This window comes from Prosopis cineraria, unplaced genomic scaffold (genome assembly GCF_029017545.1).
Source record: "Prosopis cineraria cultivar Desert tree isolate PC_DT_omini unplaced genomic scaffold, ASM2901754v1 PC11, whole genome shotgun sequence".
Classification (NCBI taxonomy): domain Eukaryota; kingdom Viridiplantae; phylum Streptophyta; class Magnoliopsida; order Fabales; family Fabaceae; genus Prosopis; species Prosopis cineraria.
The window spans coordinates 17,793,251-17,807,230 of NW_026555342.1; the positions used below are offsets into that span (position 1 = coordinate 17,793,251).

The window sequence follows — 13,980 nt, forward strand, 5'->3', positions numbered from 1 at the left end:
ATCTCTAAATGCATCTCTGTGTGTGTGTGTATTTCACTCACCCCACCCCTCCATTATGAGGATCTTTTTCAAATTTACATTAATGACAAATTCAATTTAATAATTAGAAAGAAAAATCTATAACAAAAGATATTATCTTCAATCATGAAAACCTATAATTTTTGTTAAATGCAATATCCAACATATGAGAGTTCGTGAAACATGTTACATGGTCTTCTCTTGCCTAAACAACATTGTGCTACAAATTCTTCATTAAAAAAAAAATGCAATCATAGTTACAAAATTAATATTACTACAAAATTAGCTATACTGGACGCCTCTTATTGGACAGTTATTTAACTAACTGTCCAATATGTAGATGCAGGGAAACATATTGGATGATTAAAAAAATAACTATCTAATATATTGGATGGTTATTTTCAAAACTGTCAAATATGTATTTGAAAATTTTAATATTTTTAATATAAATACATATTGAACGGTTAATTGATATAACTATCCATTATGTATTTTAATATGTTAGATAGTTGTATATAACAACAATCTAATATTAGGTTTTAAATCTCTAGTTCCCAAGAGCCATATCAGAACCCACCTCGTCCTTCCTCTTCTGTTGATACTCTAGATCTAGTCCTTCGGTTCATCAATATGTTCCACGATGTTGCTCCATTTGCTTGGTCATAACTCCAAAGGTTGTCAATGATTCAAAATCGCTAAAGTAAAGGAAGATGACAACAACGCTAAAGGAGAACCCACCGTTCATCAACACTGATGGACAAAAGCTTAGGGACTTCTTACTCATTTAAATTGGTGAAGAGCAGCAACAATGAGAACATGACCTTGTTCACAATTGCCCTGCTGGAATGACCCCACAGTGCCGTCATTCTTCATCAGCAATTTGGGAGAATGATACAGGTAAATATAGTGTCTCATTAATCAATAGTAGCATAAGCGGTGGAGTAGACACATTATGACAAATTGAAGCCAAGTGCCCAGCCTTGCTTTTCAAACACTAGCTTACCGCATATGTAGGAAAAAGATGTATGGAAGAAATTTCCCTCGTTCTAGGGTTGTGCATCCAGGTGGGTAACTATTTCTTTGTTTTTAAAGATTTTTTTTAACTTCTTTTCCGTCCTTCTATCAAATTTAGGGATTTGAAAAGTAATTGTTTATTTGTGATAAGATAGGCACCAGGAACATCTAGACCAAACTTGATTAAGGTATAACTTTCAATTGCAAATACTAAAGCTCAATGAGTTTTGATTGCTCATTGGCAAGGGATAATTAAGAGGTTTGGGAACTTTTTGAATACTTTGAAAGCAAACCATGTAAGTAGAATCTCATTTGACACCATTCTTCTATATTTGCTTCTTTATATTTGTTATATTTGTATTATGGGCATGGGTCTTCATGCATTTTTTTGGCTGACCCTTATGATTCTAATTAAGGAATCCTCTGTTATACTCTGTTATGCATTATATTCAGGTTCTAAATTAACACACATAAATTTATCTGTTATACTATGTTATATAGTCTGTTGTAACCAAACTTTGAAGACATGAAAGCAAGAAGAGTAAAACACTTAGAGGTGTGTCTTTAACATGCTTTCAATTTTGGCTTTGACTACTGTTTGTGAAAAAAATTATTAGCTTTATTGATACTTTCTAACTTAAATATTAGCATCTAATCATTGGTAATATCTCTTCACAGTGTTATCACACTTTTCCTGCCCTTTGGATTTTTCATGTTTTTTAATTATAAAATAGGATGTTAGTTGATGAATCACATATTTTGCACACTTTTTTTTTATATTTGTAACCATATTTTATTGGTTTAGACCCTTATATGCATGATTTTAATATTGGATTTGATCATCGGCTCATTTGCATTGAGTTTTGACATTAGAGGCATTTTGCACATTTTATTTGAATTAATTATTTTTAATTTGGAATTTCAATTACTTGACACATTTTATTAGTTGGGCAATTTTTATTCTCATTTGTAGGACTTTTTCTAGTTCAATTTCATTAGATTAATTTAGCTTTAGTTACTTTGTGTTTTTAAGAAATTTGAGGGCCAAGTTGGTAATTTGCTCATCTTATTTTAAATTAGATTTTTGAAACACATAAGACTGGGAACGTAGACGGAAAACAAGAAGGGGAAAAGGACATAAAGGTTAAAAAGGATAAATTAATTTAAATTGGGTCTCAAGTGTCAAATTTTAAAAATTTATAAATTAATTTTTCAATTTTGCAACTCCATTATGATAAATTTATAACTTGTATTTTAAATTTTAACAAAAATTTTTTTTATTTTTCAACTATGTTAAAACTTAAAAAATAAATTACAAATTTATTATAATACAATTATAAAATTGAGAAATTGAGTTTTAAATTTTTGAAGTTTGAGACTTGAGATTTAATTTAAATTAATTGATTGTTTTGGGACTTTTTTGTCATTCTACCAAAAAGAAACAGAATGAGGCACACATCATCATCTTCTCAGTTGGGATTCAACGCGAGGAGGAAAGAAAAACATTACGGAGCTCTCGGTTTTGAGCATATCACACATGGACGCTCATCATCTTCTTAGTTGAGATCATTGCATGCTATCGCTCATCTTCTCTGAGACCAAGGCTCGCCGCTCACACACACCATCGAACAGCCGCCGCACTTCTTCCTCTGAGTTTAGACCGTCGCACACAGTCATTGCACAAGCTGTAGCTCGCCACTTCACGTCACAGAGTCGATCGCACATCTGGGATTGGGTTTTAGTTTGGTCACGGACTCAACGCACAGAATCGCTCATCTCTCTCTGGATTCAGTTCGGTCGCCGCCTCAAACGCAGATTCATTGCACACTGTCGCGTATTTCCCTTTCAATCAGTTCGGTCCAGATTCCTTCACTCTTACATATTCTCTTGATTTTGGTTTTGTTGTAGCTCAAATCTGATTCTAATTCTTATTATGATTTCAAATTTAATTCATTTGAATTAATTTGATATCATTTTTCTTGTGAGGATCAAATTGCTTTGATATGCATTTTCATTGAACTGCTGCACTTCAAGTGTTTGAATTTATGCTTTGATGGTTATTACTTGTTGAATTCAAATTTCTCTTGAGTCTTGCTTGATATTTCTGATTCATTCAGCTTTCATTAGGTCTTGGTGAGAAATTGATTGTCTAAATTTAATTGTTCTAAGTGTTAGATTAAGGTTTTAGCAAGGCAAAAATTCAGTGTGATTTATTTAATCAAAGTTTTGCAATTGTTCAAGAGTTATATGTCTGGGTCTAAGCCACATTTACCTAGTCCTAATAGTCATTAGGCTTTTAATTTTGTCAATTGAATCACATAGAGACCGAGCTTATGGAATTAAAGAGTCTATGATGGTGAAATGGATTCAAAACTTGAAGAATTCACCCATTTGCTTGTTCAATTCAATTTTACTTCCATTCATTTTCACTTAAAATTTAAAAAATCAAAAATACTTTCTTTCTTGATTTGTGTTAGCCAATATCTATTTTAAGTTGTGAATGGTTTATGAAATGAAATTGTTTGCTTCACTTGCTCTCTTGAGATAAGAATGACCTGGGGTGCACTCCACTACATTTTAGAATTTTTGAGAAATTTGATACAACTTAGGGCTTTTTAAGTAGTGCTGTTGCCCGGAAGCAACATAGCCAATCAATTTCAATTCATTCACCATTATTTAATTTGTTTTTCTGTGATTTTTCACTATTTTGTGTGGTTTTTCAGTTCTAAAACCAAGCTGAACTTTGCTGTTGTTAGCTTTGATTCTGTCCTGACTTTAAAATTGAATTGGGAACAACTGATAAGGAGTTTGTGCTTGGGACTAGATTTTTTATAAATCTATACATCTTAGCTTTGATTCCACACCGAGAGTGCAAATTTTGGACTTGGGAGCTGTTCTGTTCATCTGTTGCAAGACAGCAAGGTTCTGGAAGTCTATTACAGCAAGGTTTTGTGTGTCATCTTTGAGTGCGCACAAATTTCACGCTACCCGTCCAATTTTCCTTTATTCTTGTTTCATTTCATTCATCACTGTGTTATATCTGATTCATATGTTTGGCTCATCCTCTGATTTTACCATTAACTTGGTGAAAAGACTGAAGAATTCTGATAAGGTACCCTGGAAGTAGTCCTGAATCTCCAGAATTGTTAACTGAGTTATGCGAATTTCTGGGAGAAACTGAGAACGAATTTTGACTTGAAAATTTTTCGGTATAGTTATTGTTATCTTATCTGTTTCAGATAAAAATTTCAGAGGCATTAGACTTGGGGTTCAGCTTTTGTGCAGCTCACAAACTCACCAGCTTCAGACTGATATTTGCTGTCAAATTCAGAAAAGTGGACTAAATTTGAATGAGCATGTCTCACTTCCTACTCATCCGAATTGCATGATTTTTGTTTCTGAATTTTCTTTAGCATCATAGATTAATTTTATTAGTTTTGAGTTTTTGCTAATTCCTTCATTTTCACTTTCTAAAAAAATCAAGAAACATTCTGCTACTGTGTGTTTTGTTTCTGTCAGATTTTCAGATTTGTGTGATTTTTGTGTTTTTTGACTTTTTAGGTGTTTTTGTTAGTTTTTTTGACTTATTTTAGAGCATTTCATGTCCTGTGACTCTTTTTTGAAAGCTGAGAAAGAATTTCTTGACTTTAAAACTCAATACTTGGATATCATTTCTTCTTCCTCCACTTGTTTCATTGATAAATCTTTTGTTTTGAAAAGTATGGCAAATAATGATGCAAATAGTAATGGACATGTGCATAATTATGAAGAAGAAATTCCTATTAAAAGAAGCATTAGGAAGATGGTTGCACCTAAAGATGCATTTAAAGCATGTGACTTGAATGTGAACTTGCAAGAAAATGTTAACTATGAAATTAAGTCCTCCCTAATCAATGCCTTATCAAAGTTTCATGGACTTGCAGGTGAAGATTCCAATAAACATCTCCAAATTCTCAAAGGAGTTTGTGTTACAATGAAGCCGCCTATGACTAGTTTGAAGAATTTAATGTTGAAGGTCTTCTATTTCACCTTGGAGGATACGGTCATCACTTGGTTTAATACTTTGGCTATTAAGACCATCAATTCATGGGTAAAATGAAACATTGGTTTTTAGAGAAGTACTTTCCAAAAACTAAATACTCTCAATTGAGGAAGCAAATAATGGAAATTCAACAATTTCTTCAAGAATTTTTATATGACTATTGGATGAGGTACCTTGAACTCCTAGCAAGATGTCCATATCTCTCAGTTGGTGAAGAGTTTCTCATTGAATATTTCCATGTTGGACTCTCAATTCATGATAGAGAGACTATAGATTCAGCTATTAATGGATCTTTACTTGATTTGCCTCCTAATGAAGCTTGGAAATTGGTAGAGAATATGACCAATAATAATCAACAACACAACACAAGGGAGAACACAAGAGGTGTGAATGAAGTCTATGAAGCTTCAATTTCTAGTACTCAACTAGATGATATGTGTAATGATCCTAAATTTAATATAAAAAAATTCTCCCAAGGGATATATTATTTAAATAAGTTTTGTTTGTAAGTTTGATTTGATTTTTTTTATTTATATTAAATTATGGAAAAAGTTTGGGTCCTTTTTGTAATTTTGTTTGGTCTTTCTTGTAATTGTCCTTGGGCTCTTCTTGCAATTTTCCCAAAACTCCCTTGATCTGATAATATAACTTCGCGTGTAAGAAAAAACAGAGCAGTCGCATTTGCTTCTTCACCAACTTGGAGCTCCCTTTTCTTGTCACTGTCAAACCCTTCCTCCTCACCTTCGACTTGTTCTATTACTCACCGTCGGCATGCCTCTTAATTCACTGGTGCGTTTCCACTGTCCGTTCGTTTTCTGTCTGGAGCTGAGCTGAGTCTCTGTTCTGTTTTGTTTCGCTGTGCGGTGGCTGGAAGAGGTGCGTTCCTGCGTGTATATTCAGTTTTGCTTTTCTTTCCCTGTGTGTTTATGGTAATCTGAGTTGTGCGTTGCTGGCTGAAATTATCTGTCTTCCTCTTTGTTGTTCGTACAACGATCAAAACTATTTTCTTTCCCTGTGCAGTTCGTGAGGTGTGTGTGTCAGTTACCATCGTGTGTTTGTCACTGAGAGAGCATGGGGTTGCTGGAATTCATTAGCTTGTCGTTCCTTATGGCTGTCTCTGTTCCAGGTTGACATCCGTGCGTGTACTCGTGCTCAACATGTAAGCTCTCTTTCTCTTCAACCACTGGCGGTGCTTGCGTGTGTGTATGAAAGTTTGTTTCATTTTTTTTCTCTGACTGGCCGATTTTCGTTGCTCTTTTTGCTGGTGCTGTCATGGTCTGTGAAGGAGATATTGGGTTATAGCTATGGTCTCGTGACTTAACCAGTGGAGGGTGCCTTCAACGTGCTTGTGGAAAAGCTTGAATGAGAAACTTCGGTGTTGTTTAGATAATATGTGTGCTACTTCACTGATGCCGAGTTAAGAATTAATGAAGAAATTAAATGCTGGGAATTGTTGGACTTGGATATTTGCCTCATAGTTTAATTGATAATGAATATTCTCTTAGAGCTGGAAAATATGCTCAAAAGATTTGTTTGTAGACATAAGATTGTTAAATTTTTATGATAGAGTTTAGAAAAATTATAAATATTACTTGAGGGAGTATATGTTTCTACATGCAAGAAGTAAAGTTAAATTACTCATTGAAATTGTGTAGTACTTAAAGGAAAATTATTAGACTATATAATAATTAAAAATTTTGTTAAGCTTGGAATAAGAGCTGTGTTAATGGTTGTGAGTGAATATTGTCTAGTGTTATTGATTATTTGGTAGAAGTTGTTGAAGAGTTTTGTGGGAACTTAAGGGGTTATTGAGAAATTTAATGAATAATTGAGGAGTTTGAGCGTTAATTTCGCTTGCTTATATGAGTGAAATAGTAGTGATGTAATATGTACTGGTGTACATGTTAGATTAATTTGAGGCACCATTGAAGTAAGCAAGGAATTGATGGAGTCTGACTATAAAATTTTTGAAAACTCAGATGAGTGGGTAGCGTTCTGAATAAATTTTTAGTAAAGTGTTTATAAAATCTCCTTATTTAAAATTTTACTATTAATCTTTTACAAACTGTACAACTATTCTTATTTATCTTATTTTTTTAATAATTATTTTATTAATGGAAATGTGTTGATTTTACTGACACTTTATATTGATTGACAAGTAAAGATGAAAAAAGAATAGTTTAATGGTGTTTGAAAGTTGAAAAAAAAAGTTTGAAATTGTTTTGTTGCTTCATACATGCTTAATTTTAGTAAGGAGGACTGAGTTCAGAACGCTGGATGCTAACAGCAGTTCTGTTAGTCCTTGGTGCACCATGATTTACCTAGCTAGCAAGGTACTTATAGGAGGTGCTAGCCCCATGCGAAGGCCAATGCACGTGAAATGGAGGAATGGATATTCATGAGCATTATACTCACGCTTGTTTCATAGCTTCTAGCCTCGCTTGTTGGTTATTTATCCTCATGTATTATGTATCCAGGCTTGATTGATTATTTACTCTCATGGACTGTGTGTCCACGCTTGTTATTCGTTCTGATAAAGTCCTCTTAGATTTAAATTAAAATTTATTATTTTTGTATTAGTTCTTTGGAAGGGTTCTATCTAATTGTACCAGTACTTGAGATGATACATTCTATAAGTTGTACAAATCTTGATAAATCTATATCATTTTACTAGTATTGTTTAATTTTAGAATTGTATTTTTGAAAAAGAATTGTTCTTTATTTTCAATTCAAGTATATGCTTCGATATTTGATGATATTGTTTTAGACTAAATTTATTAGTTCTATCTTCATAATTTTTTTATGTATAATTGTAATTGGAATGCTACTCATAAGAAATTTCTTTGATCTCAGATATTGTAGCTGACCCTGCACCTCCAGTAGATTGTTAAGGGCCTTTTGTTTAATTTTTTGGAAAAATATGAAGCATATTACAACTATTATTTGGTAAAACTAAGTATTATATTTTATAATTATAACTTAGTGCTCCACGTAAATCATAATTAGGTCCTAGTCTTATTCCATTATTATGTAAATTGTTGAGATGGAACTAGTCTCCTTGCTAGTCTGATTGGCAGGTTCTGTTGTATTGTGGAAATCTTGGGAGGTCTAAATTAAAGGAGAGATTTTGTCAAAATTTTTACAAAACATTTAAAACATTACAAACTTTATCATATATATAACTTATATATATTTCAATATTTTAGCGTAATTTCTAGTTATTAAGGCTTATGGAATATGAATTCTCTTCATATTTCATGCCGGTCATACTCTTAATATCGGGGTGTGACAATATGTACTCTCAGTTAAACTTCCTCAAGATGTATCTTGCAACTTCTAAACAACCTCAAGTGGCTTTTATGTCAAGAGCATCGGTAGCTTCGAGTTGTGCCATTTGCTACTCAACTTTGCACATTACTTCAAATTGCATGTATGCATATGAGAGGGAAGATGTTGCTAGTGTTTATCAACAACAAAATCCATACAATCACCCACAACGAGGAAGAGGTTAATTTGAGCCATATGGAAATACATATAACTCTAGTCGAAGAAATCACTTTAATTTGAGTTATAGATCTACTCAAGAGGTTTCTACTTCAAGGAATAATCAAATAGTTCCGGTCCAAGACTCTTTTAATGATAGTAAGCTTTTATAGCTTTTGGAAAAGATGAACAACAACATGACATATGTGAATTCAAAGGTGAAAACTCATGTCTCAAATGTTAATTCCAAATTTGATAAAGTACACAATTGAGCTTCTTTTAGAGACTAGGCAACACTTAATTGAAGTTGTCATGCAACAAATGAATAACAACAATAGTATTTCTCAAGCTCAAAATAGTGGTAAACTTCTCACACAACATGTGATCAATCCAAAGAATACCAATGCCATTGGATTGAGAAGTGGAAGAAGACTTGAGGAAGTATCTCAGCCTAATGAGAAGGATTCTAGTTTTAAGGCTTCTAATGCTTCTCTAATGCTTGATGAGGATTATCATGATGCTCACTATAGTGTAAAAGTACCTATTCTTGAGGAAAATAACTTTGGACCTCAAAAGGTGGATCTAAACCAAGAACAAAGTCAAAAAACCAAAACCGAACAGCATTCTGAAATTATTGATGAAATGGGTTCTAATGAGACTTTAAAGGTGCAAGAAGCTTCAAAAGAGAAAAAGGGAGAAACCAAGAGAATGCAAAATTGGGGATCCAATTCCTAAAGACATACATTTCTCTCATGCTTTGACAAGATTTGTAAAGAACAAGCAAGAGGATGATAAGCAAGATGTCATTGAGATGTTGAAAAAGATTGAAGTAAATATACCTTTGCTAGACATGATTAAGGGCACGCCTAAATGTGCCAAATTCTTGAAGGAGTTGTACACAAACAAGAGGGGATTCAAGACATTAGCTACTATGTAAATGAGTCCTAGTGTGAGTGTAATTTTTAAGCCACAATTGCCTATCAAGTGCAAAGATCTGGGAGCTTATACTATTCCTTTCCAAGTTGGGAATGTGATTATTCCAGAGGCTCTAATAGATCTTGGGGTAGTGATAAATGTCATGCCTACTTGTACTCTTCTCTTAGCATGGGAGGCCTTCAAGATTATGGAGTCATACTCTAATTGGCAGGTGGAAGCATTATAAGACTAAAGGGATTCTTAGAGGATGTTTTAGTGAAGGTAAAGGACTTGCTTTTTCTTGCTGACTTCTATGTGATTGTTGGAATTCTTGGAGATTGATAGTTTGTTGAGAAAATATTTAAATGCTAGAGTTGTTATAAAGAGATTGGAAATGATATGTATTTGGTTCCTTGACAAAATGTTAATGAGGAATTTTTTTTAGTGTAAAGCTTTGGATTTAAAGTTTCAAATTTATTATAGTTGATTATTAATAGGAATGTTGAATAGGAATTATTGTACTGGCTAGGAGTTGAATAAAATTTTAATATGATTTATAAGGTGTTTGGAAGAAGAGAAATTTAATTGAAGTTGACAGAAAAATTTTAGGTAAGTGGATAACATCCTAGTTGACTTTTCAATAAAAAAATTTCTTTATGCAAATCATTTTAATAACAACAATGTGACTATTGGATTATTTGTTGATTAAATTTCTTTATTTTGTAAAATTAACTTTATTAGTTTTGAAATGTTAGTTAATCATTAAATACAAGTTTAGACTTTGATTATGAGATTTTATTCTATCAAATATTGGATTTATATAGAAAACATTTCATGTAAGTTCGACATTGAAAATAAAAATTTTATTTAATAGTGATTATTTTCTTACATGTTTGAAATTAAGTTTGAAAGGAAATTTATACAAAATACTAGTTGCTAATGGCAATTTGTTAGCCCTTGGTGCCTTAGTTATTGACTAGCTAGTTTGAATTTTGTGAGTTTTGTTTTTATATTTGTTATTCGTGGGTTTAACACATGTGTTTGATTTCTTGGCTTTGAACCGTATTTAGTTAGTATAACCCTTGTGAACTGTATGTGTGTCCATGTTTATTTCGTAGCTTAGGCTATGTTTGGTTAATTACCCTTGTAAATTATATGTCCATATTTGTTTTCGTGGCATAAGCCGCGTTTGGTTATTTACCTTTGTGGACTGTGTGTTCACATTTATTAATTATTTTGATAAGTTCCTATATATATGAATTGGATCATTTAGTAATTCTATATACCATTAGTTTCATTTAGTGATTTATTCACAATTATTTATCTCGTTTATGTACTTTCTTGAAAGCAAGTGATGATAATATTTGCTAGTATAGTTTAACTGTTTAAAATTTTATTTAAAGTGTATAGAGCCATTTTTATTTCAAATTTTATTAAAATTTTATGAAAATTGTTATCTCATTAACTTTCATAATTAGTTCAAACTTTTCTTTTTATTCGTATTCAATTATTTATTATTGGGATATTATTCATTAGGAAATTATTTTTGGTTTCAGATACTTTAGATGACGTTGATCCTCCTACTGACCCTTAATGACTTTTAAACGTGCTGGGTAGAAAGTTGATGGAAATCTCTCCTTTTGATGTAATTATAAGTGTTTCTATATTTTATTTTATTTTATTTTGAAAAGTCTAGTTAGATACTCTTCATAAGTTATAACTAGGGTTTCTATTTGATATATAAATATATATGATATCTGCTGGCTGAAAGGAGCTAAGTTTTTGATTGATACAATATTTTGTAAACATTTTTGTATTGTATAATTTTTGGAAGATTTTATTTGTAGGGAAGGTTCTACCGAAATTTATACAAAACAATGATGATGAAGCTTTTATTATAATGATTAATATCAAGATTGTTAAAATTTCAATATAAACCTGATTATATTTTAGAAATGGAATAAACTTATGTTTTGAGACTTACAGGGATGTGCAATACAATTCACATCATGTGCTGGTCACCCTCTATTTTTGAGGAGTGATAGTTAGCATGTGATTTTGATACCTTAAATACTTTTTATATTTTATGAAATGTAGGAGAATATTGTTACGACTTTTGTTAGTATATAATTTTGATATTTTGAATATTTTTTATATTTTATGGAATTACCTATATATTTTATATGTTATTGAATTTTGCTTTACCATGTTCCACAATCACAATGCCCTACATTTATTTGAGAAAATGCTGTATTTGTACCGTGATTTTTCACCACGGCTCTAGGAATATATTTTATAAAAATTAAAAAAAACTAAAAAATGTACTTAAGTAGAAAATATATAAGTAAGGGTATATTTGACAATTAATAAATCCCCACTTCTCTAAAACCAAACAAGAATTATTAATAAAATACCTTCCCTCCTTTCCAACCAAATAAGAATTATTAAGTCGTATCCCCTCATATGAACCAAACACTATGTAGGAGATCATATATAATTCTTATTTCGATAACAAAATCATATTAATATTAAATATAAATCCCTTAGGGGATGCCGGATAAAATATTAAATATAAAGTTTATAACAAGTTATATTGTTCATTAGTTATAAATACCAAACCTTATTTTTAGAACTTCATTCATACAACTCACAGAGCTCGCCAACCAACATAGAGATACAAAGATAAAATAATTGATATATGAGCTAGATATAAAATATTAGGCCAGGCCACTTGTATTGGGCCGAGAGTAAAACTCCCGTGAGTCTTGTAATTCTTGGTTTACTTTCTTGAGAGATTATTCTATTGTAAAGGCCTTATACAAGAATTCAAATGTTGTACTCAAACTCCTATGGGTCAGTAAAGCGTAATATTCAGTTTATTTTTCACAACCCATCAAACCTCTTTAAAAATCTACGAAATATTTAGCATCCATTTGCAAATTCTTGAAAAAAAAATTTGTTTTGAATCATAAATAAATAATAATTAACGTAGGTGCTGGTGGAGACTTGTAAGCAACGACCAGGGCTGTGTGAGGGGTTGACAACATCTTGGTCTCCATCGAAGTTCAGAGAGCTCAAAGGTTTTTTGTCTTCAATTGTATTCAGAAGAAATTTAGTAAAGGACCACAGTAAAGAGAATTTTCTAGTAAAGGACCAAAAGATTCAAAAATTCTACTGTAAGATCATGGAAACAAAATGGCATTATATTTGTTGGGAAATTACCAAAATAATAAAATTATGTACTTAATTTTATACACTTAAAATGCTTACTTTTAATTTAATCAAGGCAGGTGAATATTTTATATATTATTTATTTTTGTAACAAGCTTTTGTTATTAATATTATTAATTCTTTAAAATTCGTTTGTTTTGATTTTATTGGAAAAAAGTATATTAACTAAATAAGGATAATTACGTAGTGAATATTTCCCTTTTAAAAAAGAACACTGTTTCTTTAAGTATCGATCACATAAATTAAAAAAAATAAATTTATCAGTTATAAAACAAAATAGAAGATAAACAACTTAAACAAATAAATAAACAAACAATTGCATCTTTGAAACAAGGAGAGAGATCCATTGAAAGCTTGTTTAACAGTGGGATGTTGATCATGCTATGCTGATTGTTGGATATGGTTCACTTGGTGCTGGTTTTGATTATTGGATTGTGAAGAATTCATGTGGTCAAGATTGGGTAGTCAATGGTTACATCTACATCAAAAGAAACACACAGGCCATGATTTTGGTGTCTGCAACATCAATTGCTTTGCTTATTATCCAACCAACAAGAACATTCTGAAACTTGATTATTCTGCTACATGAAGCAGCTCGGTCGATAGCGCGGCATTATGTGCGAGTGCGCGTGTTAGGGCATAAATAAATCAAAGATAAGCAGAGTTCTCTGGGATCCTAGGTGCAATTTTCCCTAAATAAATTATTAGAAGATAGATTATAACTATATAAGCTTAGGAAGTATCTCATCAAATGACTCAAAGTTATTTTAGTTGAGCATACTATTCTTAAGCATACTAAATATAAGAAATCTAATATGGTATTTGATACCTCTGAGATTTAAAAAAAAAAAAAATACAAGCCCAAGTAGGAGGAAGAAGAAAATAAAAGAAAAAGAGAAAAAAATAGTAGAGAGAATATTAGAACATAAAAGAAGTCTCATATCTAAAGATTAAAAGATAGATCATAAATATATAAGTTTAGGAAGTATCTAATCATATTTATGATCTATATTCTAATCTTTAGATATGGGTCTTTTTTTATATTATGATATTCCCCCTACTATTTTTTTCTCTTTTTTCTTTTCATTTCCTTCTTCTTCCAAATGGCATATATCATCGCTTGCCTCTGAGTAAAAGCCTTATTTTGCAGTGTAATTCCTTTGTGGTTGAAATAAACAAATAATCAAGTTATTCGACCAAGCATAGTTATTCGAATAAATCAAGTTGCTGGTTGAGTATTTAACCCGCCTCCTAGCTTCCCATTATAATTGGGCTGG

General features: G+C 31.6%; 1 long non-coding RNA gene across 2 annotated transcripts; it reads left to right on the forward strand.

Moving 5' to 3' along the window:
* Positions 1-2,533: 2,533 nt before the first annotated feature.
* On the forward strand, positions 2,534-6,665 carry LOC129285327 (uncharacterized). 2 transcript variants are annotated; one of them, XR_008587163.1, is made up of 5 exons: positions 2,534-2,884; positions 4,272-4,390; positions 4,956-5,950; positions 6,095-6,233; positions 6,360-6,665. It is a non-coding gene; the product is annotated as an uncharacterized LOC129285327 (long non-coding RNA). The 2 variants fall into 2 exon arrangements; XR_008587164.1 differs by lacking the exon at positions 4,272-4,390.
* The last annotated feature ends 7,315 nt before the right edge of the window (positions 6,666-13,980 follow it).